Consider the following 6,754-nt stretch of genomic DNA (forward strand, 5'->3'; position numbering starts at 1 on the left):
GACGTCCAGGGATTCCGTGATAGTCTTCTCCATAGTCTCCTTCTCAGGTTTGCAGAGGTTGTACAGACGCTTGGATGGGAGAAGTGATCCTGGAAGGAGATCTATGGAGCAGTTATAAGGGCGGTGAGGAGGGAGGGAGAGAGCCTGGTCTTTGCTGAAAACCTCCTGGTGGTCATGATAATCCTGGGGTACGTTAACCAAGCTAATCGGTTCTGGTGTGGTGGGGTTCCTGGAGTCTGGACCGAGGAACGGCAACCGGAGGCAGTGAGCGTGGCAGTGGTGACGCCATCCTTGTATCGTGGATGTTCCCCAGTCCACATGAGGGTTATGAGTTTTCAGCCAAGGTAACCCCACCACCACCTGAGTCACAGGAGAGGAGATAACATACACACACCTCCCAGAACAAGAACCAGTAACCAGCTCAATGGCAGACATCCAAGAAAGAGTGTCAAAGATGAAGAGCTGGACAGCACCAGGACCCGATATGATCCATGCCTACTGGCTGAAGAAGCTAACAGCACTCCATGAACACCTAGCAGCACAGATGAACCAGCTGCTAAGGGATGGGTCCCACCCAGAGTGGCTAACCCAGGGCAGGACAGTCCTATTCCTGAAGGATCCCCAGAAGGGGCCTATCCCATCCAACTACGGGCCAATAACCTGTCTCTCCACAACATGGAAAGCCCTGTCAGGTATCATTGCGGCTAAGATGAGTAAGCATGTAGCTCAATACATGAGCGGGGCTCAGAAGGGAATTGGTAGCAACACCAGAGGAGCCAAGCACCAGTTACTGGTCGATAGAGCAGTCGCCCGAGACTGTAAGAGCAGACAGACCAACCTGTGCACCGCCTGGATCAACTACAAGAAAGACTCAATGCCACACACATGGATACTGGAATGTCTGGAACTGTATAAGATCAACAGGAACCTAAGGGCCTTCATCCAGAACTCGATGGGAATGTGGAAGACAACCCTAGAGGCCAACTCCAAGCCAATTGCCCAAGTCAACATCAAATGCAGCATATACCAAGGAGATGTACTATCACCACTGCTGTTCTGCATAGGCCTGAATCCCCTCAGTCAGATCATCAGAAAGAGTGGTTACGGGTACCAGTTCTGAAGTGGAGCAACAATTAGCCACCTGCTCTACATGGATGACATCAAGCTGTACGCCAGGAATGAGAGAGAAATCGACTCACGGATCCACACCACCAGGATCTACAGCAACGACATAGGGATGTCATTCGGATTGGACAAGTGTGGCTGGATGGTCTCAAAGAGAGGCAAGATGATCAGAACTGAAGGGGTCGACCTACCAGAGGGCAACATAGTGATATCCAAGACAGCTACAAGTACCTTGGTATCCCACAGGCTAATGGAAATCATGAGGAAGCCGCAAGGAAGTCAACCACAACCAAATACCTCCAGATAGTGAGGCAGGTCCTGAAAAGTCAGCTAAATGGCAGGAACAAGATCCAAGCCATCAACATGTACGCAATACCAGTCATCAGATACCCCGCTGGGATCATAAGCCGGCCAAAGGAGGAGATAGAAGCCACAGACATCAAGACAAGAAAGCTCCTCACTATGCACGGAGGGTTTCACCCCAAATCCAGCACCCTGAGACTATGCACTAAGCGGAAAGAGGGAGGCCGAGGACTAGTGAGCATCAAGGCCACTATCCAGGATGAAACATCAAATATCCAAGAGTACATCAGAAAGATGGCCACAAAGGATGAAGTGCTAAGTGAATGTCTCAGGCAACTGAAATCCGATGAGTGCAGAGGAAGAGGAGCAGATCACCTGGAGGGACAAGCCCCTACATGGCATGTACCACCGCCAAATTGAAAAAATGGCTGATATCGAGAAGACCTACCAATGGCTGGAAAAGGCTGGACTCAGAGACAGCACAGAGGCACTGATCATGGCAGCACAAGAACAGGCCCTAGGTACAAGAGCCATAGAGGCCAAGATCTACAAGAGTAGATCAGATCCAAGGTGCAGACTATGCAAAGATGCCCCTGAGACAATCCAGCACATAATAGCAGGGTGTAAGATGCTACATGGAGAGACACAACCAAGTGGCTGGAATAGCGTACAGGAACATCTGTACCCAGTATGGAATAGAAGTACCCAAATCCCAATGGGCCGCACCACAGAAGGTGGCTGAGAACAACAGGGCCAAGGTGCTGTGGGACTTCAGCTTCCAGACTGACAAACAGATCCTGGCTAACCAACTTGACATAGTGGTGGTAAACAAAGAGCAGAAGAAGGCGGTGGTGATAGATGTGGCAATACCAGCAGACGCCAACATCAGAAAGAAGGAACACGAGAAAGTTGAAAAGTACCAAGGGTTGAAAGAACAGCTGGAGCAGATGTGGAAGGTCAAGGCGAGCGTGATCCCGTGGTAGTAGGAGCACTCGGGGCAGTGACCCCCAAACTGGGGGAGTGGCTCCAACAGATCCCAGGAACAACATTAAAAGCCTCAGTCCAGAAGAGCGCAGTCCTAGGAACAGCTAAGATACTGCGCAGAACCCTCAAACTCCCAGGCCTCTGGTAGAGGACCCGAGTTTGAGGATGACACAGATACCACCCGAGGAGGGTGAGAGGGATGTTTTTTTTATAAAAATAAAAAACACGAGGCCCAAACAGGTGATCTTCTCTGGCCAATGGGCGCAGCGCGCTGTGAACCTTTGACCTTAAGGTATGGCAGCTGGTTTTTGATAGCAAGTGTGGAAATTTAGCAAAGTAAATGCTCCCTAAACGTCCACGTTCTGAGTCACAACCTGAATGGAAACGAGACTGTGATGGTGCAAACACGCTGCTCGTCGTCACAGAGCCCCAGGAACAAGAAAATCCAGTGATGAAGACGAAGGAGAATCGCCGGCGGTGGTTTCCATTGAGGATGCTAATGTTACGGTTTGTGCTGCAGGTGATATTAGCAATTATTCATCATTAGACTAGTGTTGGTAACTGGCTGTGTGATTTCGAGATCAGAGCATTTTAGGCCGAAGCGTGCACAGTGTCTGTTGCCTTCTGTTGCTGCTGTTTGCTGCTCCGTTGCTGAAACGGGACGCACTTTGTCCTGTATTACCGTGAGAATCAATAGTGTGTAAAATGTCAATGGAATGAATGAATGAATAACAGGGCGCTTTATATGAAAATTTACTTATTCCCAGGCCGTCTCCTGCTCTGAGACCAATGAGATGACAGCGGGAATCGTTCCGTATTTAGAAACAAAAGTACGCATTGAGGTAGTATTGCTTGCGAAGAAGATACTGGAAGACAAGCAACAACTTTTGAGGTGTCCCTTATTTAGTTTTCAGGGAGTTGGCAACCCTACTTGTGTTGAATAATTTTACATATATTCGCGGAACGAGTATAGTTAATGCGGGTGTGTACGTGTCTGTATATATACCAAGGGTGGTCCGATCCAACCTCCATAATGAAACACACCAAAATTCAAAGCACCTTCTCTTAAGTGTTGAGCATCCCCATAGCACCTGCAACAGAAAATATCTGGAGCTGCCACTGGATGATTACCGGATAACAGAAGTTTCAGTGGTTTCAGTTTTGTGTGTGATTAATGTCAATCTTTGGCTGTCTTGGCTAAAACCTCCTTGGGTGGTTGGGTGGACCAATGGCCAGGATTTATTCCCAGGAAAATTATAAGGAAACGTAAAAGTATTTTAGCGACACATGCATTTAAATGAATTAAACTGTAATACAGAGCAACATGCAGACAAGGTTTAGATGAATGAATACTCTTATACTCCAGAACTTTGACGTTTACATTACGTGAACAAACTCAAATGTATCGAATAGAAATACGTTGAAGAATTTTCAAAGTTCCCCTCAAATGTACACAGAAGGCCTGATTAATAACAGATGAAGAAGAGAACAAAATAATAAGACTTCAATCTGTGGCTCCATCATAGCTACATGGCCTCTGTCAATATCGGAATCAAACCCACAACCCTAGAGTCAAGTGTCAATCACTGTACAGGTGGAACTAGTCAAACACATGAACATCTCTCTCTAACGACCACAGCGGAGCATGACACAGTGTTTCCTGAGACGAGTGGACCAAGCCGGCCGACTGAGCCTCAGCTCTTCCTCCGCCGTCAGGAGGTGATGGGCCCTGAGCAGCTAACACCCCGTGGGTGGAAATGAAGCGGCTGAATCACAACACCATCTTTAGGTCATGTCTTATCAGTAATACACGACAACATGACGGGGATAATAACTGCTTTACCCCACAATGCTGTGAATATTGTATCGTATATGATTCTATTTTTATTTATCTATAGTGGAAAACAATCAAACAAATCCATGTAATAAACATAAAAACAAAACTAGATGATTGCAAGCGATCATAAAGGGGTCCATGCCGTGGCGAAGTCGTCTCCAAGCAGAACGCAGAGACATAAGTCACCAGTAGCGCCCCCTATAGACCGTATTGCACGAAACTTCGTGGACTTGTACGGAGTCATCCACAGATTATTATAGTCAAGCAGTTTACTGTGGTGGTTTGTGAGATATAAACATGTAGTGGTTGTAGCGCCCCCTGCAGCCCGAATTCACGAAAGTCGGCATGATTGTATCAACAACTCAAGTCAGCATAGTGAAGCAGATGGTGATGTTTTGGTCTAAGACTTACATGTGGAAACAGCTCTTGTCTCATTTCCACATACTCTTCGATCAGAACCTTCATGTAAGCAATCTGTGACTGTGAAAGGCAAGGTGCACGGACAAATTCAACAACCTCCCTCAGATGAAGTACAAGTTGCCATACAGCACTGTCAGCATCTTCAATTGTGTCATGCACTGAAATAGTCAAGAACCTTAGCAGCCACCTGTTTTGGGCTGCATGGCCTCCAAGCTTTCCTCCCTTACTGGGAACAGCATTTGGCTTATCGCTGCTTTCACCAGAAAAGGTTTTGATTCTGTTGTTTTGCAACTCGTAACCAAAACACTTCTGTGTTTGAATCAAGAACTGCAAACACAATGCTACATCATGGTCAACCACACCCTCAAACAGGTCATGTGCTAGACAGGGTGGCAGTCCTGGCTGACATACATGGAAATGGGACAGTTTGTTGAAAACGCTGTTGCCTTTAATGCCCTGGTGCATGGTCACTTCAGGGTGACGCTCTAAAAACTGCACCGTCTCATTATAACCAGCAGGATCCCTATGAGTGAATACTGTGAGAGGGTTAGACTGAAATTCAGCTTTTGTGGCCAGACAGTATCTACAGAAGTACTGAGCAAAGCTGAAATGTTCTGTGAAGCCACCAGTCATGTGGGAGCCCAGGTTATCTCCCATGATGCATGCGACAGTACCTTTATATGCCTTTCCATCAACAGATATGCCCTTTGACTCTAACTCACACAGGTCTGACACAAGCTGAGTGAAAACTTTATCCACTCCAAAATATTTAGTCTTTCTCAATACAGAGCAGTGCCAACTGGATCTGATCAACAGTGGATCGCTGGTGTGGATGTAAATTTCCCAGAGTGAAGTAGACAGCTAATACTTTGTGTTTTTGCTTTGCAGATCCTAAAGGATTAGCAACCTCAAAAGTATCTTGAAAAAGCATCACCTTTAAAGAATCTGTATCCTTTTACTTCCCTTCTGCTTCCAGTAAATAAGGAAGGAGTAGAAGCCACAGCAAACACTGTTTCCTGTTATCTCCAGCTCGGCCTGGTGGCCTTGCCCGAGTCCCTAGAATGAGTGGATTTGTCAGAGAAGCTGCCTCTGTCGTTCCACTGGCGGCCGTTAGGGGAAGCTGCTGGGTTGTGAAGAGGTGAGCCATGAGACGACCTGATGCTCTGAGACCTCCTCAATGTTGAGGAGGAGGAGGAGGAGGAGGAGGAGTAGAAGTTACTGACGACGCCTGAAGAAGACCTGCACGAGGCGGCAGATCTCACTGACCCTGTTCGAGTAAAAGCTGAGGAGGCGCCAGGTGGAGTGACGGGTGAGACGCTCAGTTACACCAGTCTGTGCAATATATTCAATCTATGGAAGTTTTTTTTTCCCTATTCTATTTCATTATTTATCTTTTATAACCTTCTCTTTTTACTCGATATTTTTTCTGCCTTTTCTGTTTGCTGTTGCAAACTGCAATTTCCCCATTGCGGGACAAATAAAGTTTTTTTTTTATTCTTATTCTTAACATGGCTGAATTTACATATTTTGGTGATATAAGTTACTTGACAAGGAGGTCATTCTGAACAAGCTCAAAAACAAATACTTTCCAAAAAGATGACTTTCCCAGGGAATAGATATGTTGCTGCTGCCAGTACCAGTGAAACATGTTGGGGGATGGGCACAAAATACGAACAGACTGCGCAGGTTTTCAAGAGGCCAACAGTTTATTTAAGTATGCTGCTTTACTGAGCCATGGACCTTGTCATGTCTCAACAGGAGGGATGGTAGCTATGATAAATAAAGTGTTTACTGCATATGGATTCTCAAACTACTGTAACTACTGTAGCCTGTGAAATGCAGGAGAGACGCAACCACAGAGCTACATTCAGAGACATCACCAATTTTATTGAGATACAAGTGAGAATCTGAACTGATCCAGTCTTTGGGAACATACAGGATGCTCCCTCAGTGACAATTAATAAAGATGTAAACTAATTCATATTTAATTCTAAATTTAACCGTTTCTTAACAAACAAAAGATAATCAACTCATGATAACATGCTCTGAAATATAACCAAAATAATCAGAGTGATGAATGAAAAT

Source organism: Chelon labrosus (genome assembly GCF_963514085.1).
Source record: "Chelon labrosus genome assembly, chromosome: 1".
Taxonomy (NCBI): Eukaryota; Metazoa; Chordata; class Actinopteri; order Mugiliformes; family Mugilidae; genus Chelon; species Chelon labrosus.